This window comes from Oncorhynchus mykiss, chromosome 32, assembly GCF_013265735.2.
Source record: "Oncorhynchus mykiss isolate Arlee chromosome 32, USDA_OmykA_1.1, whole genome shotgun sequence".
NCBI classification, from domain to species: Eukaryota; Metazoa; Chordata; class Actinopteri; order Salmoniformes; family Salmonidae; genus Oncorhynchus; species Oncorhynchus mykiss.
Genome location: NC_050572.1, coordinates 24,789,793 through 24,816,348, shown reverse-complemented (window position 1 = coordinate 24,816,348; position 26,556 = coordinate 24,789,793). Strand labels below are relative to the sequence as shown.

General features: G+C 40.6%; 1 protein-coding gene across 8 annotated transcripts in view; it reads right to left on the bottom strand.

The window, feature by feature from the left end:
• Window positions 1-19,031, bottom strand: part of LOC110488157 (thyroid hormone receptor beta) — a 117,983-nt gene extending 98,952 nt beyond the window's left edge. For 3 of the 8 annotated variants that reach the window (XM_021560232.2, XM_021560231.2, XM_021560239.2), the window contains exon 1: window positions 18,755-19,031. The gene's annotated coding sequence lies outside the window, so the exon portion shown is untranslated. Of the gene's footprint in view, window positions 1-17,072; window positions 17,223-18,754 lie in introns of those variants that run through there. The other 5 variants (XM_021560242.2, XM_021560243.2, XM_021560235.2 and 2 more) reach the window with 3 other exon arrangements.
• Window positions 19,032-26,556: the final 7,525 nt, after the last annotated feature.

The following is a 26,556-nucleotide window of genomic DNA, read 5'->3' as shown; positions in this document are numbered from 1 at the left end:
TACCTGAACCACACCTCAAACAGTGGTTGATGGGTGGAGTGAACTAACTGGAGTAGCCTAACCAGCATGATTGAGAAACAAACAGGCGGGAAAGCGGACTCCAAACTTTCTATTCATGAGTCTGGGAGAGAACATAAAGGCCTAGGCATTGATGTTGGTTCAGTGAATGATGGTACAGGGCGGTATACAGAGTTAGTCTACAATTACAGTGAATTTTTATTTGATTATGAATAGCCTAGTAATAGTAATTATATACATGTAAAAATTCCCTATGTTTTATTGTGAAAATATGTTACTATCGATGTTCCCGAACAGATTTCACTTCCCAAATTAAGCACTGGGTAGCTGCAGGAACAGCGTTAGAGAGTCCATGGCATACAGAGTTTGGGCGGAATAACATCTGTCGCACAGCAAGAGGCTACAAACTCCTCAAACAGTGGTTGAGGGGTGGAGGGAACTAACTGGAGTAGCCTACCCAGCATGAGTGAAGGAAAGCGGCCTCCATTCACTATAGGACCTGTTTCAAATGATCACTATTACACTCAACATAGCCACTTCATATGCACACTCGCTCCGGAATGGGATAAATATCCTTTCTATTTTATTCAGCTAAGTTCAATAATATTCTTCTTACTATAAAATCATATAATATAAAATAATGCCATGGGACATATCTTGTCTGCTAACTGAACTAGCCTACAGTCTATGGCATGGAACATAGCCAGATAACATACAGTAGACAAACTCATATTCTGTTCTTCTGAAATACATTTTCTTCATATCATAATGTTTCTTTAGAGCTGAATAAAATAAATCATGGATGTATTGTGATGGTGTATATTAAATTGATTTTAGACTTTTTTTAAAAGGTAGATGTTCCAAAGATGCTCATCAGTGGTTTGTATGCATGGAGTCCTGGAGATGCTATGTTTAGCACCATCCCCCCCTAAGAACAGCCTCAATTCGTCAGGGCATGGAGTCTACAAGGTGTCGGAAGCATTCCACAAGGATGCTGGCCCAATGTGTCCCACAGTTGTGCCAAGTTGGCTGGATGTCCTTTGGATGGTGGACCCTTCTTAAAACACACAGGAAACTGTTGAGCGCGAAAAACTCAGCAACGTTGCAGTTCTTGACACAAAACGGTGCGCCTGGCACCTACTACCAAACCCCGTTTAAAGGCACTTACATATTGTGTCTTGCCCATTCACCCTCTTTATGGCACAAATACACCATCCACATCTCAATTGTCTCAAATCTTAAAAATCCTTCTTTAACCTGTCTCCTCCCCTTCATCTACGCTGATTGAAGTGGATTTAACAAGTGACATCAATAAGGGATCACACCTGGATTCAGATATGGAAAGAGCAGGTGTTCTTAATGTTTTGTACACTCAGTGTGTATTTTACAGTAAGGATATTATGGGACATAACAGAATAAAATAGAAAGGATATTTTTCCCAAATGACTATTGCTGATTGTCGCCAGTACTCATGAGGAACGTGTGAGCCGTGTTTATTCTAGTTATATTTTGAAACAGTGCCCATCCGTGCAATTTTGAGAGTTTTTTTGGCAAAACTAGGTTCATTAGAAACTGTAGAATCTCCTCAAAACGTCTTGCCTACATGGACTGTTTGTTAAGCTCTGTTCCCTTCGTGTCAATGGATGCTGCACTGGCCATCATTCTTTTCATTCTCAATTTTTTAAATTAACAATATTATCAATTGTATCTTAAGGCCACATCTATTATTATATGTGTGAAATTAGTTTCAACATCGTTTGGTATCGTGAGGTTTCTTATGACTTATTTTAACATAATAAATGCATTAATTTAGGAATTGGAATATACCATTGAAATTTACACAATTGAAATATTAAAATGGTCAGAATGACCATCATGGCAATTCTAGCAGTTATGGAATTCTCGCGCTCCAAGTGTTAAGTATTTGAAATTAGATCAAATATTATTCGAACCCAGGTCTGCAATGTGCAGGATTGGCAGCCAAGCATTGCAGAAAGAAAGCTCTTCCAGCCAGCATTGACCACTGTTGTTGCAAGGAGATTTACTGTCTCTATACTGTGTGGTTGCTAAACAGTTGCTTCTGACAGCTGCGAGTAGAACCCCAGTCAGCCAATCAGCTTACAACACACCACAGTTCATCCAGCAAATGAGCAGATGGAATTTGGCTCAGAGTTGCATGTTGTACTGAATTATGGAGGTCATGGCTGCTTCTCAAATGGCACCCTATTCCCTTAGCCAAGAGCCTCAACTGCTCCACGAAGTTAAACGCAGACTAGAGTTTTTGAAATGAACCTTCAACTAGCTATGTGGACAATGGTGCAACACAAAAGATTCTTTAAAATGTTTAAACTTTTTTGAACCCTTTACTGTGCACCCCTACCCATGTTTGTCCTCTTCTGTTGCATGCCTGTCTCTGAAATCCATACTTTTTTATATTTTTAATCAATTACAACCACCGACTCTTTCCTAGTTTCCGTTCCTCTAAAATGGCAAATCATGTAGCAATTTAATCTCAGATTATGTAGTGATGGTAATGTACAGTGCCTTGCAAAAGCATTCAGACCCTTGGGATTTCTTCCCATTTTATTGTTACAAAGTGGGATTAAGATACATTTCATTTTAATTTTTTTGCCAACAATCTACACAAAATACAGTAATGTCAAAGTAAAAAACAACTAAAAACTAAAATATAGTCGTGGCATAAGTATTTAGCTCCCTAAATCAATACATGTTAAAAACCCTTTTGGCATCGATTACAGCTATGAGTCTTCTTGGGTAAGTCTAAGATTTTTGCACACCTGGAGTGTAATATTTGCCCATTATTGTTTTAAATAATTATTCAAGCTCCGTCAAGATACTTGAAGAATTTTAAGTTGTCATAGATTTTCAAGCAGATTTAAGTGAAAACTGTAACTTGGCCACTCAGGAACATTCACTGTCTTCCTGGTAAGCAACTTCATCATAGATTTGGCCTTGTGTTGTAGGTTATTGCCGTGCTGAAAGGTGAATTCCTCTCACAGTCTCTGGAGTAAAGCAGACTGAAGAAGGTTTTCCTCAGATTTTGCCTGTTCATAGCTCCATGCCGTTTTTTTTTATCCTGAAAAACACACCAGTTTTCGCCGATGTCAAGCATACCCCGACCATGACGCAGCCACCACCATGCTTGAAAATAAGGAGGCAGTTACTCAGTGATTTGTTGGATTTGAACCAAACATAAGACTTTGCATTTATGGCCAAAAAGTGTATTCCTTTGCTGTGTTGTTCTTGGAGTATTACTTTACTGCCTTGTTGCACACAAGATGTTTGGAATATTTTTATTCTGTAAATGTGTATCTTCTTTTCACTCTGTCATTTAGGTCATTATTGTGGTGTCACTACAATGTTGTTGATCCATCCTCAGTTTTCTACCATCACAGACATTGAATTCAGTAGCAGTTTTAAAAACATCAATGGCCTCATGGTAACATCCCTGAGCAGTTTCGTTCCTGTCTTGGAGCTCATTTCAGAAGGGTGACTATCTTGTGTCTGGGTGATTTAAATATAATCCGCAGTATAATTATTAACTTGACCATGCTTAAGAGATATTCAATGTCTGCTTAGTTATTGTTACCCATCTATCAATCCCTGCCTTTTTTTTATTTTACCCCACCACACCTCACTAATTGGAGTAAACTAATGGACAACAACACTTAGGCTTCTACGTAAAGCTTAAAACATTTTATGGACTAGGGCTGACTATTTAGTCGACTATTCAATTCTTTGGTCGATAGGCTGTTGGTAAACTGAGATTTCTTTAGTCAAACAGTAGCAAAAAACAAATAAATAAATAACCTTGATGTACAAGACACCTATCTGATTCGATGCGGTCTGAGTGGACTGATCTATTGTTGAGGCAGTGGGTATGGCACAGTCCTGCAGTCTAAGACATAGGCTACTGAAATTGTTTATGGTTATATAACGTAAGAACAATAGTGCAACACAAAAAATATTATTTTTTTAGGACAAATTAGCTTTCTCACGCATTGGATAATGGTCGCTGTCCGCGGTTCTGAAACGCATCACTGTGCTGTTGAATTGGTGCCTTTTTCTAGACCATGTTGCTACGTGCATAATTGCAAAGTTACCCATAATATTGGTGTTCAGAACAACGCGGCAGAAGCAAAATCAGAATTAAGAGATGAGAAAACAGCCCTTGCCTTAATTGTCTAAGAAAAATGAGGAGAGAGGAAACCAACTTAATTGCGTCCACAAATGTGTCTGGCTTTATAAAGCATCCATATACAGTGCATTGGGGAGGTATTCAGACTTGACGTTTTCCACATTGTTACGGTAAGCCTTATTCTAAAAATCATTAAATTGTTTTTTCCCCATCAATCTACACACAATACCCCACATTGACAAAGCAAAAACAGGTTTAGAAATTTTTGCAAATTTAAAATAAAAAAACGGAAATATCACATTTACATAAGGATTCAGACCCTTTACTCAGTACTTTGTTAAAGCATGTTTGGCAAAGATTACAGCCTTGAGTCTTCTTGGGTATGACGCTACAAGCTTGGAACACCTGCATTTGAGGAGTTTCTCCCATTCTTCTCGGAAGATCCTCTCAAGCTCTGTCAGGTTGGATGGGGACTGTCGCTGCACAGCTATTTTCAGGTCTCTCCAGAGATGTTTGATCGGGTTCAAGTCCGGGCTCTGTCTGGGCGACTCAAGATCATTCAGAGACTTGTCCCGAAGCCACTCATGCATCGTCTTGGCTGTCTGCTTAGGGTCATTGTTCTGTTGGAAAATTAACCTTCACCCCAGTCTGAGGTCCTGAGTGCTCTGAAGCAGGTTCATCAAGGATCTCTCTATACTTCACTCCGTTCATCTTTCCCTCGATTCTGACTAGTCTCCCAGTCCCTGCCGCTGAAAAACATCCCTGCAGCATGTTTCACCGTAGGGATGGTGCCAGGTTTTTCTTCAGACGTGACGCTTAGCTCCAGAGTTCCTCTGTGGAGATGGAAGAGCCTTCCAGAAGGACAAACATCTCTGCAGCACTCCACCAATCAGTCCTTTATGGTAGAGTGGCCAGATGGAAGCCACTCATCATTAAAAGGCACATGACAGCCCACTTGGGAGTTTTCCAAAAGGCACCTAAAGGACTCACACCATGAGAAACAAGATTCTCTGCTCTGATGAAACGTGTACAAGCTGCCTCACGTTACAGAAACAGCACACACTAGTTTAAATTACATTGAATCAACATGGAATAGATGTTGAATTGATGTCTGTGCACAGTGGGAGGCTGCTGTCCTGTGGGCCATTCTGGCTCGGGCAAGGCTTACTTATTTTACCTACATACACACTGCTGAACACCAGGCCAATGTATTTCTGTATAGGCCAAAGGGTGGCAATGTACAGTACCAGTCAAAAGTTTGGACACCTACTTATTCAAGGGTTTTTCTTTAATTTGACTATTTTCTACATTGTAGAATAATAGTGAAGACATCACAACTATGAAATAACACATATGGAATCACGTAGAAACCAAAAACAAAAGTGTTTATTCACATATATTTAATATTTTTCATTCTTCAAAGTAGTCATCCTTTGCCTTGATGACATCTTTGCACACTCTTGGCATTCTCTCAACCAGCTTCATAAGGAATGCTTTTCCAACAGTCTTGAAGGAGTTCCTACATATGCTGAGCACTTGTTGACTGCTTTTCCTTCACTCTGCGGTTCCAACTCATCCCAAACCATCTCAATTGGGTTGAGGTCGGGTGATTGTGGAGGCCAGGTAATCTGATACAGCAGTCCATCACTTTCCTTCTTGGTCAAATAGCCCTTACACAGCCTGGAGGTGTGTTTTGAGTCATTGTCCTGTTGAAAAATAAATTATAGTCCCACTAACTGCATAATCAGATGGGATGGCGTATCGCTGCAGAATGCTGTGGTAGCCATGCTGGTTAAGTGTTCCTTGAATTCTAAATAAATCAGACTGTCACCAGCAAAGCACCATCACACATCCTCTTCCATGCTTCATGGTGGGAGCAACACATGCGGAGATCATCTGTTCACCTGCTCTGCGTCTCACAAAGACCCGGCGGTTGGAACCAAAAATCTCCAATTTGGACTCAGACCAAAAGGACAGATTTCCACCAGTCTAATGTCCATTGCTCGTGTTTCTTGGCCCAAGCAAGTCTCTTCTTATTGGTGTCCTTTAGTAGTGATTTCTCTGCCGCAATTCAACCATGAAGGACGGATTGACGCAGTCTCCTCTGAACAGTTGATGTTGAGATGTGTCTGTTATTTGAACTCTGAGAAGCATTACTTTGGGCTGAAACCTGAGGTCCAGTCAACTCCAATGAACTTATCAGCAGAGGTAACTCTGGGACTTCCTTTCCTGTGGCGGTCCTCATGAGAGCCAGTATCATCATAGCGCTTGATGGTTTTTGTGACTGCTCTTGAAGAAACTTTCAAAGTTCTTGAAATTTTCTGCATTGACTCACCTTCATGTCTTAAAGTAGTGACGGACTGTCATTTCTCTTTGCCTATTTGAGCTGCTGTTGCCATAATATGGAGTTTGACTTTTACCAAATAGGGCTATCTTCTGTATACCACCCCTACCTTGTCACAACACAACTGATTGGCTCAAACGCATTAAGAAGGAAAGAAATTCCACAAATTAACTAAACAAGGCACACCTGTTCATTGAAATGCATTTCAGGATACTACCTCACGAAGCTGGTTGAGAGAATGCCAAGAGTGTGCAAAGTTGTCATCAAAGCAAAGGGTAGCTACTTTGAAGAATCTTTTTGGTTACTACATGATTCCATATGTGTTATTTCATAGTTTTGATGTCTTCACTATTATTCTACAATGCAGAAAATAGTACAAATAAAGAAAAATCCTGGAATGAGTAAGTGTCCAAACTTTTGACTGGTACTGTACATGTCACTACTACAAGAGCCATGGTAATGTATGTCACTACAGACAACTTCAGGAACAGAAATGAGAAGAGACCTGAATCAGGTCTTACCAGTTCAATCAACAAAGCCTCACCACTATACAGATGTAGCAAACTGGCTCAAATGAAGATCCTAAAACAGGAAATGTGAATTATTATTATTTTCATCAGGGAAAATCAAGTCTGAAATTTCTAAGTGGAAATCCAAATGCATTGCATTGAAAGTTATCCTGCAACAGGGTGGTCAAATTAAGAACCCTACACCTCCCAGACCACATCACATCGGTTGGTACAGTACATTGTAAAGAAAACAAACCAGAAATGCAGCAATTATGTTCAAACATGTACAGGCTAGCAGAAAGAAGAAGCCGTGTTTGTGTTTGGGCAAAGCTCTCTCTTTAGCATTTTTCTGTGATCTTGATAAAAATGTAAGAATCATTAAGATGGTCCTGAGAACATGCTGGGTTGACTATCTGAGGTTGTGCTAAACCATTTCAGATGCTTGTGCTGTGTCCCAAATAGCACCCTATTCTCTACATAGTGCACTACTTTTGACATAGCCCTATGAGCCCATTTGGGAATAGGGTGCCATTTGGGACATAGCCTTGGTGCTGCTGTCGGTAGTCAAGAGGCCAAGCTGCCACTTCGCTGCCAAGCTGCACATTTTGTCCAGGGTTGACACACACAAACACCAGACCACAGGAACACAAGACAATTTCATTACTCAGCTGTCAAGTCGTCTTTCTCATGCTGTCCTTTCCTCATACAGCGGTGTTCTGTTCTAGGCATGTGCTGTGTGTGTGTGTTCTGTTCTTTACAGCACCAGACATGCGTTTGCTGTTTGTTGCGTCATCTGACACCGACGACCATTAAACTACGCCGTTCATTTAACAGAAGAAAACATACATTCTTTAAAACATCTTGTCTCTTCCAAACCGTGGCTCAACTCCCCTGCTGAATGCCATCCAGACCCTCCCAGGGGCCTGTATGCACATCAGACCTGGATTCAAATATCATTCCAAATCATTTGAAATATTTTATCTGGGCTTGAATGTTAAAAAATTATATAAAATATTTTAAATAGTATTTGAACACAGGTCTGTGGCACATCAGGAGACACATCTTCCAGAGATGAGATGGACCAGGTACAATTCCTTCTGGGGCATTCTGTGGGCTCATCCATTTTAACATACCAACCCAATGCTACCTGTAGCGGCCTGCCTGTCTGTTTGCCATCTGGCCAATGTCTATTTTCTGCAACATTCATAAACTCCCCTATAGGCACGTTAAGGAAAAAACAAACCCACTGAGCTAAACAGAGGAGCCTCTGTGGAGAAGTGCTGAATCAGGTGGATAATACTTACTCTCCTGCAGGAGTAAACAACCTGACCTATTATATAATCCGATCGCTTACCGCTTCAAGAGATTCATGTGATTAACGATCGCACCATTCCAAAACACTGTACTATCTAAATCAGAACTTGGATCAATTATCTTGTTTTACCTCACAGGAACACATGAGTGGTTTGCATTCAATGGTTGCGTCCCAAATGGCACCCTATTCCCTATATAGTGCACTACTTTTGACCGGGGCCCATAACCTAACAAGTATCTCTGCTTTTGTAAGCAGGATCATCATACGGTAGGTTAAGGTCTAGCGCTGGATTCAAACCAACACAGATTTAACGAGCTGCACACAGCATTAGACTTGTAGCCCTTTCCTGCAGTCAAATGACTAAACACCCTCTAGTGTGCTCATGGGTGGAATATTATACATATTTTTCATCATTTCAAAATTAAAACACTTTTTTTCTTAAAAAAAATAAAAATCAAAGTCTTGTTATATTTCAGTCTTTTGTTATGTATATAAAGTGTAATATTGGTATGCAAACTCAAAATGTAATACATTTAGGGCCTCCCGGGTGGCGCAGTGGTCTAGGGCACTGCATCGCAGTGCTAGCTGTGACACCAGAGACTCTGGGTTTGCGCCAAGGCTCTGTCGCAGCCGGCCGCGACCGGGAGGTCCATGGGGCGACGCACAATTGGCCTAGCGTTGTCCGGATTAGGGAGGGTTTGGCCGGTAGGGATATCCTTGTCTCATCGCGCACTAGCGACTCCTGTGGCGGGCCGGGCGCAGTGCACGCCAACCAGGTCGCCAGGTGCACGGTGTTTCCTCCGACACATTGGCTTCTGGGTTGGATGCGCGCTGTGTTAAGAAGCAGTGCGGCTTGCTTGGGTTGTGTTTCGGAGGACGCATGGCTTTCGACCTTCGTCTCTCCCGTACGGGAGTTGTAGCGATGAAACAAGATAGTAACTACTAACAATTGGATACAACGAAAATGGGAAGAAAAGGGGGTAAAATATATATATTTGTTTTAAGTAATTACATTTCAACTCTATACCTGACCTGGTACATAGTGTCTTCTTTTGTTTAAGCCCATAAACACGTGTGTGGTGTATCCTTTTGTTTCAAATTATATTTGTTTAAGATAAACAATAAACACTCTCCATGACCCTAATTTAGCCCACTGCATTAAAAGCTGTTGGCTGAAAACAATGCCAATGTCAGCTAGAGCAGAAATCACCTTCTAAAGTCAATTTGTTTGAATCCCAGCCTCTATGTTAAAAATTCTGCTAAAGTGCAATATAATTTAATGTGGGCATTAACAGAGGATTAGTGGGTATTAGCAGAGGATTAGTGGGCATTAGCAGTGTGATTAGTGGGCATTAGCAGTGTGATTAGTGGGCATTAGCAGTGTGATTAGTGGGCATTAGCAGTGTGATTAGTGGGCATTAGCAGTGTGATTTAGTGGGCATTAGCAGTGTGATTAGTGGGCATTAGCAGTGTGATTTAGTGGGCATTAGCAGTCTGATTAGTGGGCATTAGCAGCCTGAATATAGTCAGAACAGTTAGAACACAGCACAGCTTGCAGCCAGCCAGCCGGTCAGTGATGAAATATGAGTGAGTGAGTGTGAGTGAGAGTGAGAGCATTTTAGCTCGCTCAAAGATGTGAGATAACGGTTCTCTCCCAAATGACACCCTATTCCCTTTAAAGTGCACTATTTTTGACCAAGGCCCATAAGGGGTTTGCGTGGGTTTGTACTTAACAGACTATTCAATAGGTTCCATATTGCCAGGCAAGATAATTAAGTATTTGAAGGAAAAAAATTGTATTTGAACCCAGGTCTGAGCAGACCTAGAAGGAAGACCTTGAGCCCTTACAACAACTCTGAGGTGGCATGGAGCAGGGTGTAGCGGTATCCATCAACTGATTATTGACATGGAGAACCCAAAACTCGGGCCGCAGGCCTCAGAACTCCGAGTAGAACATATGAGTCTGGCCTGACCCGTAATAGCTCATGAAATGTTTGTGTATGTAGGGTGAGAGACTGCAAGAGACTGCAAGTCAGAGAATTAAACTATGACTTTCATGAAGAGTGACTGGCCTAACATGGAGTAGAGCAGGATGGAGAAAGCATGGACGGACAGACATAGAACAATCCTTTACTGTTGGTTGAGGAGATAATGTATGGAGATACTATATAGAGCACTACATTTGATAGAGCCCTATGGGCCCTTTGGGACACAGACACTGTAGGCTTTAATGGGATGGGAATGTGAGGGTTGTAATAGTTGAGTTATTCAACAGTGCAGGAGTTATATGTTTGAACTTGGCTGTGCCGTTAAAATTAATCATAGCTTTTAAAAAGACGTGCTGCAAGTCTCATGCCCTATCCAGCCTTTAGACATTTGGTCTATTCCCTAAAGGTTTGACCAACACACAGCAAGTCTTTTTTGTCATAATGCAAGGTTTGAGCAAGTTTCTTTTTATTCAAAGCTTCTTCGCAAATGGCTTGGGGTTACTTTGTTCACTGGAAGAAAACAAAAGACGGCAACCACTGAAAACAACCCTGGGACTAACTGACAAGCCTCACTTACAATATAGCCTAGGCTTATCTAGTAAAACTATTTCTTTACTTTGAGACTCAAAACTATTTATACATTTTAAAACCACGCAATCCTTTTTTCTTTCCTTACGTTGATTTTTTTTTTGCTTTAAAAAGATAGCCAGGCAGTCTGCCCCTTCATGGAGATAAAACACATGCAATTCATGGAAGAAGAAAGAAAAAAAATCAACAAGGAAACAAAAGTACACCACTTCGCCATGGGCTTTGTTCGGAAGAAGCCCTTGACCTCTGGAAGATATAAGAAAACTGGCATGTTATTTGATAAACCTTCTCCCTTTTGGAGCACCTCGTGTGTGACTTAAGGTACCATAGTGTCCCATAGGACTGGTCAGAAGTAGTGCTCTATATAGGGAATAGGATCAACAGACAACTCTCCGTTACCCAGCACTGTATCTACAAGCTGAGAGTGTCTACTCAACCCTTCAAATCAAACAATCACCACTACAAATACTCAATCAAACCAAACCATTTCTACAACATTGATGCATTTAAATCCAAGCAATAAATAATCACAACCATGATTCAATATTAATATTATTCTTTTAAGCTCTTGTATTGAACAGTAAGAAATTCCCAGACTCATGAGGGCAAAAGCAGGAAATCCTGAGTCCTCCAACGAAGATTAAGAAAACCAGAGAATTTGGGGAAAGTTTCCAGAATTTTGCAGTCAAAGCTGGAATAACAACCAACCATGTAGCACCCAATTTGCTCCATCTCAGTTTTTCCCTCAATAAAACAGGATTAGGCTACACTCAAATTGCTCCTGACACAAGACATGCAGGGTTTGAAAGGGCAGACATTTTAAAAGACACCTCTTGGTAGCATACCATGCAAGTCTCTGTACAAATCCAATAACATTGCCAAAGTTAGTTATCTCATTAAAGTCAAAGAATGAAGCCTGCATCCCAAATGGAGCCCTATTCCCTACATAGTACACTACTTTTGAACAGAGCATTGACGCACCCTATGGCAGTGGACAGCTAGTACAGAAATACCAAAATACCTTAGACTATATTCATATTCTCTAATGAGAATACCTAACTTCTACTCACTGTAGATATTAAAAGTACTTTGAAATGAAGAGTACTCCAAAATCCACAAACTGTGTTTCTAATCACGTTCAGTTTCAAGCTTTGGTCAAGAACTGTACAGTGCCCTTGGAAAGTATTCAGACCCCTTGACTTTTCCCACATTTTGTTACGTTACACCCTTAAATAAATAAAAAATCCTCAGCAATCTACACACAATACCCATTAATGCTGACCTCGGTCATCAGTTGAACAGTGTTTCCTCCAACACATTGGTGCAGCTGGCTTCCGGGTTAAGCGGGCGAGTGTTAAGAAGCGCGGTTTGGAGGGTCATGTTTCGGAGGACGAGTAACTCCACCTTTGTCTCTCCCGATCCCATTGGGGAGTCGAAACGATGAGACAAGATCATAACTGGATCGCAATTGGATATCATGAAATTAGGGAGAAAATACACAAATAAATACACAAAATAATTATGATTGTTATTTGGTACGTCAACCCTAAGGTAACTGTAATAGAACAAAAACCTGTACAGCTCATTTAGCAAAAAGCACTAAAACAGAGGACTTCATATTTCAGATAGATTGTGGCTTCAATTATTGTAATTTTCTGCATAATTTCCAATCCCCCACATATTTTTTTTGTCAATATACAGTACCAGTCAAAGGTTTGGATACACCTACTCATTCAAGGGTTTTTCTTTATTTTTATTATTTTCTACATTGTGGAATAATAGCGAAGACATCAAAACTACCAAATAACACAGAAGGAATCATGTAGTAACCAAAAAAAGTGTTAAACAAATCAACATTTATTTTATATTCTTCAAAGAGGCCACCCTTTGACATGACAGCTTTGCACCCTCTTGGCATTCTCTCAACCAGGTTCATGAGGAATAATTTTCCAACAGTCTTGAAGGAGTTCACACATATGCTGAGCACTTGTTGGCTGCTTTTCCTTCACTCTGTGGTCCAACTCATCCCAAACCATCTCAATTAGGTTGAGGTCAGGTGATTGTGGAGGCCATGTCATCTGATGCAGCAGTCCATCACTCTCCTTCTTGGTCAAATAGCCCTTACACATTGGGGGCGGCAGGGTAGCCTAGTGGTTAGAGCGTTGGACTAGTAACCGGAAGGTTGTGAGTTCAAACCCCCGAGCTGACAAGGTACAAATCTGTCGTTCTGCCCCTGAACAGGCAGTTAACCCACTGTTCCCAGGCCGTCATTGAAAATAAGAATTTGTTCTTAACTGACTTGCCTGGTTAAATAAAGGTAAAATAAAAAAATGGGTCATTGTCCTGTTGAAAAACAAATGACAGTCCCACTAACCGTAAACCAGATGGGATGGCGTATCTGTGATAGCCATGCTGGTTAACTGTGCCTTGAATTCTAACTAGATCACTGACAGTGTCACCAGCAAAGCACCCCCAAACAAGCAAATCACCCCTCCTCCATATTTCATGGTGGGAACCACACATGCGGAGATCATCTGTTCACCTACTCTGCGTCTCACAAAAACACAGCGGTTGGAACCAAAAATCTCAAATTTGGACTCATCAGACCAAAAGGACAGTCTCGTGTTTCTCGGCCCAAGCAAGTAGTGGTTTCTCTGCAGCAATTTGACCACGAAGGACTGATTCACGCAGTCTCTCTGAACAGTTGAGTACAATTGGTGGCTGACAAAATACTTTTTTGCCCCACTGTAGCTTCCGTCCTTCTCCTCACCCCTACCTGGGCTCGAACCAGGAACACATCGACAACAGCCACCCTCGAAGCAGCGTTACCCATCGCACCACAAAAGCCGCGGCCCATGCAGAGCAAGGGAAATAACTACTCCAAGTTTCAGAGCGAGTGACGTTTGAAACGCTATTAGCGTGCACCCCGCTAACTAGCTAGCCATTTCACATCGGTTACACCAGCCTAATCTCGGGAGTTGATAGGCTTGAAGTCATAAACAGCGCAATGCTTGAAGCACAACGAAGAGCTGCTGGCAAAACGCACGAAAGTGCTGTTTGAATGAATGCTTACGAGCCTGCTGGTGCCTACCTACTGCCTACCTACTCGCTCAGTCAAACTGCTCTGTCAAATCATACACTTAATTATAACATAATAACACACAAATACGAGCCGTAGGTTATTAATATGGTAGAATCCGGAAACTATCATCTCGAAAAGAAGACGTTTATTCTTTCAGTGAAATACAGAACCATTCCGTATTTTATCTAATGGGTGGCATCCATAAGTCTAAATATTCCTGTTACATTGCACAACCATCAATGTTATGTCATAATTACGTAAAATTCTGGTAAATTAGGCGGCCCAAACTGTTGCATATACACCGACTCTGCGTGCAATGAACGCAAGATAAGTGACACAATTTCACCTGGTTAATATTGCCTGCCAACCTGGATTTCCTTTAGCAAAATATGCAGGTTTAAAAATATATACTTCTGTGTATTGATTTTAAGAAAGGCATTGATGTTTATGGTTAGGTACAGTCGTGCAACGATTGTGCTTTTTTTGCAAATGCGCTTTTGTTAAATCATCCCGTTTGGCAAAGCTGGCTGTCTTTGTTAGGAAGAAATAGTCTTCACAGAGTTCGCAACGAGCCATGTTAGCAGGCAATATTAACTAAACATGCAGGTTTAAAAATATATACTTGTGTATTGATTTTAAGAAAGGCATTGATGTTTATGGTTAGGTACACATTGGAGCAAGGACAGTCCTTTTTCGCGAATACGCATCACATCGATTATATGCAATGCAGGACACGCTAGATAAACTAGTAATATCATCAACCATGTGTAGTTAACTAGTGATTATGATTGATTGATTGTTTTTTAAAATAAGTTTAATGCTAGCTAGCAACTTAACTTGGCTTCTTACTGCATTCGCTTAACAGGCAGTCTCCTCGTGGAGTGCAATGTAATCAGGTGGTTAGAGCGTTGGACTAGTTAACTGTAAGTTTGCAAGATTGAATCCCCGAGCTGACAAGGTAAAAATCTGTCATTCTGCCCCTGAACAAGGCAGTTAACCCACCGTTCCTAGGCCGTCATAGACAATAAGAATGTGTTAACTGACTTGCCTAGTTAAATAAAGGTGTAAAAAAAATATATATATATATATTTTTTTTAAATCGCCCAAATCGGTGTAAAAAAAAATCTGATTTCCGATTGTTATGAAAACGGCCCTAATCAACCGCCATTCCGATTAATCGGTCGACCTCTAGTTGAGATGTGTCTGTTACATGAACTCTGAAGCATTTATATGGGCTCCAGTCTGAGGTGCAGTGAACTCTAATGAACTTATCCTCTGCAGCAAAGGTAACTCTGGGTCTTCCTTTCCTGTGGCGGTCCTTATGAGAGCCAGTCTCATCATAGAGTTTTATGGTTTTTGCGACTACACTTAAAGAAACTGAGTTCTTGAAATTTTATGGATTGACTGGCATATATTAAAGTAATGATGGACTGCCGTTTCTCTTTGCTTTTTTGAGCTGTTCTTGCCATAATATGGACTTGGTCTTTTACCAAATAGGGCTATCTTCTGTATATCACCACTACCTTGTCACAACACAACTGATTGGCTCAAACGCATTAAGGAAAGAAATTCCACAAATTAACAAGGCACACCTTGTATTCCAGGTGACTACCTCATGAAGCTGGTTGAGAGAATGCCAAGAGTGTGCAATGGAGTCATCAAGGCAAACGGTGGCTACATTGAAGAATCTCAAATTTATTTGGATTTGTTTAACTCTTTTTTGTTTACTACATGATTTCATGTGTGTTATTTCATCGTTTTGACATTGACACTATTATTCTACAATGGAGAAAATAAATAAAAACCCTGGAATGATTAGGTGTGTCCAAACTTTTGACAGGTAATGTATATTATTTTGTAAAAATATATTTGTTTTAATATATTTTCCTTTATTATTTTCCCCTAAACCTACCACACCTCTCCTAACTGGAGTAAACTAATGGACAACAATACTTAGTCTTCTACTTTCGGCTTATACATACATTTGACGGACAGTATATTTTACATGAGTTATCTTTTGTTCGTTTTTAGTCCCAGCCTTCAGCTAACCTCAATTTAAGGATATAATTAAATTGAACATGCATTTATTGTTGTTGTTGAGAAAAAAACGAACTAATTGATTTTAATAAAATTCTGTGAAAAACTTGAATGATACACACTGTCCTGGTTTTATGGTGAGAACGTCTGTGCAATGCAACTTCTGGAGACGTGTGAATGCGAAGATGGCCCCGATATTTATATAAAACATAATATTTGGTTCAAGTTAACATATTTAGCAAAGATGGGATGGGTCGATATTTAATTATTTCATTTCTGTAAGCTGTATAACAAACTATAATGGCCTAACATTGAAGTTGATTCCAAGGCAAAACATAAAATACACCACTTGAAGCAACCACATATTTATCAATCGAGCACGTTCTGATTGGCCAGTGAGGGGCCTAACCTCGATAAACCCACAACTGGTTTATTAATCAAAACCCAGCCCTTTCATGCCACTGCCAGCACTGTGCTGATAATTTTTGGTGGTGAAAATAGCACAAATATTTTGGATACACCCCCATAACTATAGTGCTACCATCAGTGCTTAGATTTACGATTGTGTTAGGTTTGTTAATTAATCGATTACAAATGACATGACTCCCCCTTGACTAAATAAAAAAATAATAACCCCTCCCCCTGATCACTGAAATTGAAAAAGCATGACCCTCCCCCATTTTCCTCCGGGTAACAATTGTGTACATTTCGAACACTCCCTTATCAGAAGTTATCCTGCAAGTCCACTGATAGTACAGGCCAACCGAGGACATTCAAAAGTCTGCTTTCATGCCGTGTCAAACTAACAACCTCGAAGTTTCAATAGCCTGAATACAAAACCCTGGCAGATGAGAAAGGATTGGACATTTACGTAATCCAGTGGCTATCAGACATCCACTGCAGGCGTGCTTTGGTGCTTTCAATTGGGCTACATTAGGATATCGCCCGGTTCATTTACACTAGGGCTAACTCGTGTCACAAATTATCCTAATGTATATTTAATCGATGTAGGTGTTGTAAGTCTACTCGTACCGTCAGGTCAGCTTTTGATTTCTTCACCAGTTCGCAAATTGACTTCAATTTTCACACGGCATCGCTGTGAAGGCTGTCGTTTGACCTGAAATACCCCCAGCCAGAACAGCAGAATCCATGAGAGCGGAGAATTCTGATACATGTCCCGAAACTCTATCTACGGCAACACTAGAAGGACAATTTCATTCTGAGGCACGTTGACACGAGGTTGCAGAACATGTTTATCAGATCCACGTGACGTAATATTGTAACCATTCCAACAAAATATTGTTACATTGTAACTACCCACAATGGTAGAGGTTTAAATCATAATTAACTTTCCACAACGGAAAAGAAAATCGTTCACAGCACTTAGTAGTCTAGGCTAAGAATGAGTGATGGTGCAACGTTATAGCCTAAAATAATTATTAAGTTACAGAGGCAATATATTGGCTACTTCCAAACATGACTGATATGCCTTCAATGGGCTATTAGACGACCTGCACAGTGCCCAATCAAAACCCCGCCTATCAGCCATGAGAAGCTACGTTATCTCAACGATGAGAGCAACCATCTATTTCCTCCTTACCTTGTATAACATTTCCTCACCCCTTTAACATCTCTAGACTTTCCGTGTTGTGCCATAGGCCTAGGCCTAAATTACGTATTTATTTTCCATATAAAAGGTCTGTGCCTTATATAGGTCAGTGTCTCCAATGACAAATAGCTTACAGTTAGGCTACTTCATGCATAACTTATGATTCATATGATTCAAGAACGAATGACTCATACATATTGGATATTATTTTGAACATTTGAAATTCAGCATTGATTGTGATTGGCAACATATTTCTTATTTCTATTTCTTGTGTTTATGTTACACCTTATATTATTTTTAGTACTACATTGATATTTATTACTGCGTTGTTGGGTCAGAGCTTGCAAGAAAGGCATTTCCCTTGACCATTTAAACTTGAAACGCGTAATATTTTCTCTTACAAGACAGTTTTAATAGCCCAATAATAAGGCCTATTAACGTACACAAAGCCATTCTTAAGCCATTATTAATTATTCATTCTGCATCTATCAAGTTGTTAGGCGAGCATAGGCTATTTTATTTTGCCTACTTAGACAATAACCTGCATGACAAAGTTGTGTTTATATTTGGGGCAGGCTATCCAGATGTTCTGAACAGCGCATTTGAATTATAAAGCGCCCCGGCCTGTGTGTGTCTAAAGACTGACCAGCAACAAATTATAATCCATATAACGTTATAAATACTTGTTGACTGGCCAATGGCATGCAGCAGTTGTAATTCTGATGCAAACTGTAGCCAACACAAAAAAATATTCGAAATGCACACCTAGATTAATCTGCCGATTCTGCCACAAAATTATTTCACATCCGCCCACATTATAAAACCTTGATTTCAGACCGCCATTAGCCTGAACAACAAACACCAACTCAAGAGATCGTATAAAAAACAATTCGACGAAAGTAGACAATAATCAGGCAAAGGGAGTGTTTCTTATCGACAAACGAATGAACAGTCTAGCGACTTCTGGAACGTCTACAAACGGACGTAATTTTTTCAACAGCACCTTTTCCCTGCACCGGAATATTGATGTTTCAAAGAGGAACACAACAATTGGACAACATACTACATACGCAGCAAAGAATAACATAAAAATGGGGCAACATACCACATACGCAGGTCGGCACACAGAAATGCTATTTTCCGACACTACGCCGGGGCATTCCTCTCTTACTGAGTTTGTGCGGATGTAGTCGGTGTTTGTTGTACCTGCGAGCGGGACGAGCGCGATGGAACAGATGCAACGCGTGCCCTGGAATGACCCGACGAAGCTGAGTATGCGAGAAAGTCTGGGCTGACCAACTTCAACATGGACCCAGGAAAACGAAGTGTAGCCTACTGACAACTGCAGCGCTCGGATTGATCGCTATGGGGAATCAGAGAGCTGTTGTTTGAATCCCTGTCAGCCAGGAAACAAACCAAGCATCACCCAGTGGCGGTTGGTGCCATTTAAGATGAGGGAGGATGATTATTTTTTTAATGAGCATGGCCTTATTTCTATTACAGCATAGCGGGTGACTGTTATTCATATTCCAATTACCCAGCTCAATGTAACATTGATTTATTATTATTATTATTATGATATTTTTATTTGACATTTTTTCACCCCAATTTCATGGTATCCAATTGGCAGTTAGACTTGTCTCATAGCTGCAACTCCTGTACGAACTCGGGAGAGGCGAAGGTCAAGAGCCATGCGTCCTCCGAAACACGACCCAACCAAGCCACACTGCTTCTTGACACAATTCCTGCTTAACCTAGAAGCCAGCCACACCAATGTGTTGGAGGAAACACCGTACACCTGGCGACCGTATCAGCGTACATGCGCCCGACCCGCCACAGGAGTCGCTAGAGCGCGATGGGGCAAGGACATCCCTGCCAGCCAAACCCTCACCTAACCTGGACGACGCTTGGCCAATTGTGCACCGCCCCATGGGTCTCCCAGTCGCGGCCGGCACTCGACAGAGCCTGGACTCTAACCAGGATCTCTAGGGACACAGCTAGCAACTACGATGCAGTGCCTTAGACCACTGTGCAACCCTGGAGGCCAACATCGATAGATTCAAACTACTACTTTATACTCAAATTTGCCCTATACCTATCCTGAGGTTGCTACAACCTAGCCTATGAATGAAAGTTTACAACGTAGGTGTACACAGGTCGAAAGAAAAAATGGACAGTGACACATTCAATACCGCCTTGCACACTCTTGCATGCTTCTAGCTGATCTAAGGTGTAATCATTAGTCCAACAGTTGCAAATGAGAGTTTCAGTTGGACAAATTATTGTATGTTTATCCCTGTTTTGTTCTGTTTTTATCTTCCCGTTTAAGAAACGTTTTTCTACATAATCGGTGGAATGAATACACCCCTGATCAAACGTACACACAGTTAATTTTCATAGTAGCCACATTGAGTTCCTTCTCACGTCTACGCACTATACTAAAGTGGATTTTTTTTTTTTTTTTTAATACTCCTCTCACTTTTTCCCTTTGCTTGTGGACTTCAATGCACAACACATCAGCTGTATGTGACCAGAGATCCAGTGTTGTGTTGAATAGTCATAGCCAGCTAGCTAACATAGCATCCCTCTGTGTAGGTGTCTCTCTCTCTCTTGCTTCTCCTTCACTTTTGAAGAAATGTATTTGTTCAAAGCTGTTCAACTATTGTCTTTCTCTCTCACCGCATTTTATGCGCTGCAGTGCTAGCTAGCTGTAGCTTATGCTTTCAGTACTAGATTCATACTCTGTTCTTTTTTTTGGGGTGGACAACACGTCAGTTCATGCTGCAAGTGCTCTGATAGGTTGGAAGATGTCCTCAGTGTAACGGCATTCTTCCTCTTCTTCTGAGGAGGAGTAGCGAAAAGGATCCGAGGACCAATGCGCAGCGTGGTAAGTGTCCATAACGTTTATTTAAAGACAAACTGAACACTACAAAACAATAAACGTGAATCGAACAAAACCGAAACAGTACCGTGTGGCAACAAACACTCACACGGGAACAAACACCCACAACTCAAAAGTGAAACCCAGGCTACCTAAGTATGATTCTCAATCAGAGACAACTAACGACACCTGCCTCTGATTGAGAACCATACTAGGCTGAACTCAAAACCCCAACATAGAAAAACACACATAGACTGCCCACCCCAACTCACGCCCTGACCATACTAAATAAAGACAAAACAAAGGAAATAAAGGTCAGAACGTGACACTCAGGAATTTGTCATAATTCCTGTGTAAGTGTATGGAAGGGGGTGAGAACCATGAGCCTCCTAGGTTTTGTATTGAAGTCAGTGTATCCAGAGGAGGACGGAAGCTAGCTGTCCTTCCGGCTACACCATCGTGCTACCCTACAGAGTGCTGTTGAGGCTACTATAAACATTTATTGCAAAACAGTGTGTTTTAATCAATTGTTTCGTCACATTAATATATTTAGTGTAGTTTTATCAAAACAATGATAACTTTTTAAATGTTTCACTATTTGTATTTTTATGAAAATTCGCTGAGGATGGTCCTCCCCTTCGTCCTCTGAGGAGCCTCCACTGGCATCACCCCTAGTTTACATGTGTCTTCTGACAGATGTAGTGTAACCTAAGTTGAAAACACATATTCATACAGTTATAACTTCAATGATGTTGAATCCACTTACTCCCAAAATAATATTGTGTTTGTGTCTATCTGTGTCTGTGTCTGACTGTGTATTTGTTTTTGTGTATAGCGTCAATATGTTCATCAAACTGCACCTACATGGCTAGACCACTGAATATACAGTAGTAGGGTTACTGTAATGACAATTGACCCCAATTGATCTATCTTGGACCTTAACCTGGTTGGAAGAATCAGTTCACCTTTGTGTGGACGTGTGTCTGTGTGCGTATGCATGTGTGTGTGTTTTAATCTCATAGCGTCAATATGCTCCTCTCTTCAAACTATAGGCTACCATGTACATGGCTAGACCACTGAATAAACAGCAGTAGGTTTACTTGTAATGACATTGACCACATTTCTCTCTCTCTCTCTCTCTTGGACCTTGACCTGGTTGGACCTGGACCTGGTTGGACCTGGACCTGGTTGGACCTGGACCTGGTTGGAAGAATCAGGGAACCTTTACATTTAGTATGCCTCCTAACTGTGAGGGGAATTCAAGGCAGATTATAAACTGGATGGTTTGAACCCTGAATTCTGATTGGCTGAAGACCATGTGAAATCAGACCGTGTACCACGGGTGTGGCAAAACATTTAATTTTACTACTCTAATTACATTGGTAACCAGTTTATAATAGCAGTACGGCTCCTCTGGGTTTGTGATATATGGCCAATATACCACGTTGCGTCATGCCAAAGAACAGCCCTTAGCCGTGGTATATTGGCCACATAACACACCTTCTCTGGCCTTATTGCTTAAATATATCATGGTCAATGTCCCAAGTGGCACCCTATTCAATATATAGTGCACTACTAATGACCATAACCCTAGTCAAAAAACATAGCATATATGGCTGACTTGCTTAAACAAATGTGGTTTCTACTAACAATTGAGAAGTACAAAATATGGCATAAGTGGATGACAAGCGGATAAGAGGCAATCCGTAATTTCAATGAAGACATTAATGAGCGAGCTAGGAAGGACGTAGTGAATATAACTATTTGTTCAGCACTTTTGAAATGTACAGTGACAGAATTTAGAACATGGGCCGTTCTTACAGTGTTCTCCCTGTACACCAGGTCAGCACCGTAGGATAAATAAAAGGAGCATATAAGCAGACAATGAAAGCTCTTACAATATTCAATGATTACATTTCTCTAAATTAGGTTATAGGCTACATGTGCATCACCAAGTCAGAACAGTAGGAGAAATTAAGAGGGGAAAATAGACCAAATTATTAGGGTGAGGCACATGGGCTACTAACAGCTTACTACACAACATACTTAGTATTACTTTCTTAGCTACAGTATACGTATCTCCCTGGCATATTTCATAATTTCTGCAGCAGCATACAAGGCATTTTTGGACTCACCTTGTTGTGCTTTGCTCACTTGAACAGGAAGGTGGTGCGGCGGTCTTTTGTGGGCAAATTTTGTCATCAGACTTTGTCATCAAAGTCTTGGCATTCTCCGGATTTATGGTGCTTTCAAGACAACTGGGAAATGTAAAAAAACAAGGCCACATCATGAAGACATCAGTGATCTTCAGGTCGTAGCTCTATAAAGAGGCCCAAGTTCCCGATTTTCAACTCCGAGTTGGCTGACCGTTCAAAACCTATTTTCCCATTCGTAGCAAATGTTTTCATGAGTTCCCAGTTGTCTTGAACTCACTGAAGTCAGATTTCCCAGTTCTAAGTTAACAGTTGTTTTGAGAAATCATGCTGGATTGATAGCATGGCCAATGTTGAATGTTTATCATTTTAAGCTTGGAAAATAGACCCTTAAACCTAGAATTGGGACCACACACCCACTCCACTGAATAGCAGGCTAGTGATTTCTTTGCAATGTTTACAGTTAGCCACTGATTCCTTCCAAACCACTCATTGTTGAAAGTGCAATTTCCAATTTGTTGTTTAATGTTTATGGCCGATGAGCACCAATACATTTACCTTTAATTTCTCTTCATTATTTCTATTCAAATGACAAGGATTAAAAGGGATTTGCCAGTAGATTGTCGACTTGATTCATGATGATGACTGCTAGCTAAGATTTTGAACATATGATGTTAACATGAACAGTCCAATCAAAGCTACTGTAGATATAATGTGATTTGACATCATTTTATCTGTAGCCAATGACCTTGAGCCTTCTTGGATGGGCACTTCTAATGTAACTCTACGGTAGCACCCAAGGGGCTTGCATTTTTGGCAGTGACGTAGTGTCCCCATGAGTGATAGAACACTGAGCGAATCACGGTGCAACTAGAGAACATTACCAACCCCTATGCTCCATGTTTTCCGCTGGCTGCCCCACCACCACAGAAAGCACTGAGCTAGGCTGAAACACCTGTATTTTGTAGCTGCCTTATTCAAGAAAGCAAAAATGTATGGAGGCTTTATTAACTCAAATATTTAATTAAATATTTTACTTTGTTTGCTAACTGATATGTGACATGTATTAATGACAAAATAACATGCAAAACAGGCAACCCCCCCCCCCCCATGTATATAATTTATTTGGCAAAAAATGCTCTTCCCTACCTGCCCTGAATGACAGGTCGCCACTGACTGTACCAACATAAACAAGTTAAATCCATTTTCCCTTTTTGGCTTCATATAATAAAGCACTAACCACCCCCTAACTATTCATAGTAGGGGTGTATTTCAAACATAACACAATAATGGGTTTAGGCTATGACAGAATTATATCTATTTTATTTCCACAAGTGTAGCCTTAGGCTATGAATAAAGTTATATTATCAACCAAACACATGAGTAGGCTTAGACTGTAATAAAAGTGGTATCTGCAGTAATCTATCTGGTTTAGTGCTAGGTAGTGGCCGTCTTTCTTTGCTGTCCGATGTGTCCCAACCTTACCATGGTGTGCTGTAGGGCGTCCTTCGATACCAATCAATTCTGGTCAAGTATCTGTGACACAGTACTGTCTGGCAGGCTGGCAGGCAGGCAGTAGTTCAGACACCAGGCAATGAAGTTATAAGCTAAAACAGGTGCCCTTCCATTAATGATATCATCTGTGTTAATATGTCGCTGGGATGTCTGGTTGTTGGTCGTTTTTAGTGCCGTTGTAACTGCCGTAATGGTCTGAGAATGTTCTGGACTCTAGTGTAAAATGTACACTGATTGTACAACACCTGCTCTTTCCATGAAATATAGTGACCAGGTGAATCCAGGTGAAGCTATGATCCCTTATTGATGTCACTTGTTAAATTGACTTAGATGAAGGGGAGGAGACAGGTTAAGGAAGGATTTTTATGCCTTGAGACAATTGACACAGGGATTGTGTATGTGTGCCATTCAGAGGGTGACTGGGCAAGCCAAAATATTTAAGTGCATTTGATCAGGTTATTTTTCATAATTTCATAATTAATAAAGATTTTTTTTTTTTAAACTGACAAAATCCGGTGTTTCTATGTCAAACTGTTTAGTTATATTTCAGTTTTCTGTGAAACTCAAAATTGAATACATTTCACCTCTATATCTGATATGGTACAGATGTCCTCTTTTTTTAAAGCCCATAACCATGTGTATGAGGTGTATATGTTTGTTTAAGACTACCAAGAATCACCCTGAGTGAACCTGATTTAGCCCATTGCAGTAAAATATGAAACCATCACTCAAAGAGTAGCAAATTACATTGACCCTGCTTAGCATTTGTCCATTAATCTTGCTGCTCTCAGTGGCGTATATGTTTTGAATTGCTTACTGTATATACTACTTTATTCCATGCTGTTATGTAAAGTGCTACCATTTACTCACTCACTAAATCACTCACTAAAAAGCCTACTATACAGCTACCCCGGTTAGTACCTTCTCTAAGCATGCAGCTCTTGCCTTGCTGTCTAGGACCTAAGCCAAGCACTAGGGAATAGAGTAGTCTGCTCTCTCTCTATCACTATCTGCTGTGTTATGCATCAGTGACTTAGAGCATTAAAGATTCATGTCCTTGAACAGCATCTACAGTCCTGTATGGGTTGAACGTTAATGTGCCTGAACTGAATGAACTTCCTAAACCACTCCTTTCAAATAACTTTCAGAAACTTCAACTGAGGGGAGCCTCCCGAGTGGCACAGCGGTCTAAGGCACTGCTAGTGCTAGAAGCGTGCTAGAAGCGTCACTACAGATCCGAGTTCAATCCTGGGCTGTGTCGCAGTTGGCCGCGACCAGGAGACCCATGAGGCGGAGCACAATTGGCCCAGCTTCGTCCAAGTTAGGGGAAGGTGTGGCCTGCTGGGTTGTCCTTGTCCCTTCACACTCTAACAGAGTTAAAATTCACACATAAATGTGTAATAATATTTACACTGCAATGACTGCATAATTTTAGTGTCAGATTAGTGAGATTTGTACATTTGAAATGTTTCTATTGGTTCCGTTGCGCCAGGCAAGCTCAATCAAGCCGAGCTAAAGTATTTACAATTATTTCAAATAGTAGTTGAACCCAGGTCTGAGACATAGACAAGTGGGAGGATACAGCAGCAGAGAGAGAGAGGGAGGATTAGGCCAGAGGAGGGACCAGGGAGAGAGCAGCGGGCTATAAAACCACAAAGCACCCAAACCACAGGTCAAACCACATAACCTCTCACATCCGCACAGAGAAAAAAGCCATTGGACTGCAACTGCATATATCTAGTCAGTCAGTCTGTCTGTCTGTCTGTCTGTCTGTCTGTCTGTCTGTCTCAAGTTGGACACTGCAGTCAGAAGCTTTTACCAATACATTTAATGACCTAATGACAGCTGTTGACATCATTTAGTAGATTAATAATGTATTTTTTTAGGGGGTAGATCAGCTACAATATTGTAGATAGATTGTGGCTTGCATCATGTAATGGTCTGCATAATTTCCAATCCCCATATATATATTTTTTGTGTAATTATGTAAAATGTATATATATTTTCCTTTATTATTTTCCCCTAACCCTCCTCTAATTGGAGTAAACAAATGGACAACAACACTTATGCTTCTACTTCTAGCTTATACATACTATATACATTTTACAGACACATATTATTTTACAATAATTATCTTTTGTTTGTTTTCAGTCCCACCCTTCAGCTCCACTCAACCCCTCTCATCTACTGCTGAACACCATCTAGTTTTGATTTGTATTTGACATTTGTGTTTCAACTGTCCTGTGATGTTTCACAAAAGTTCTGAAAATTTCAATTATCATAGTTTCTATAGATTGTAAATTTCAGATAAAACATTTTTAGAAGAGTATTATTATATTATTGATCGATTGAATAAGA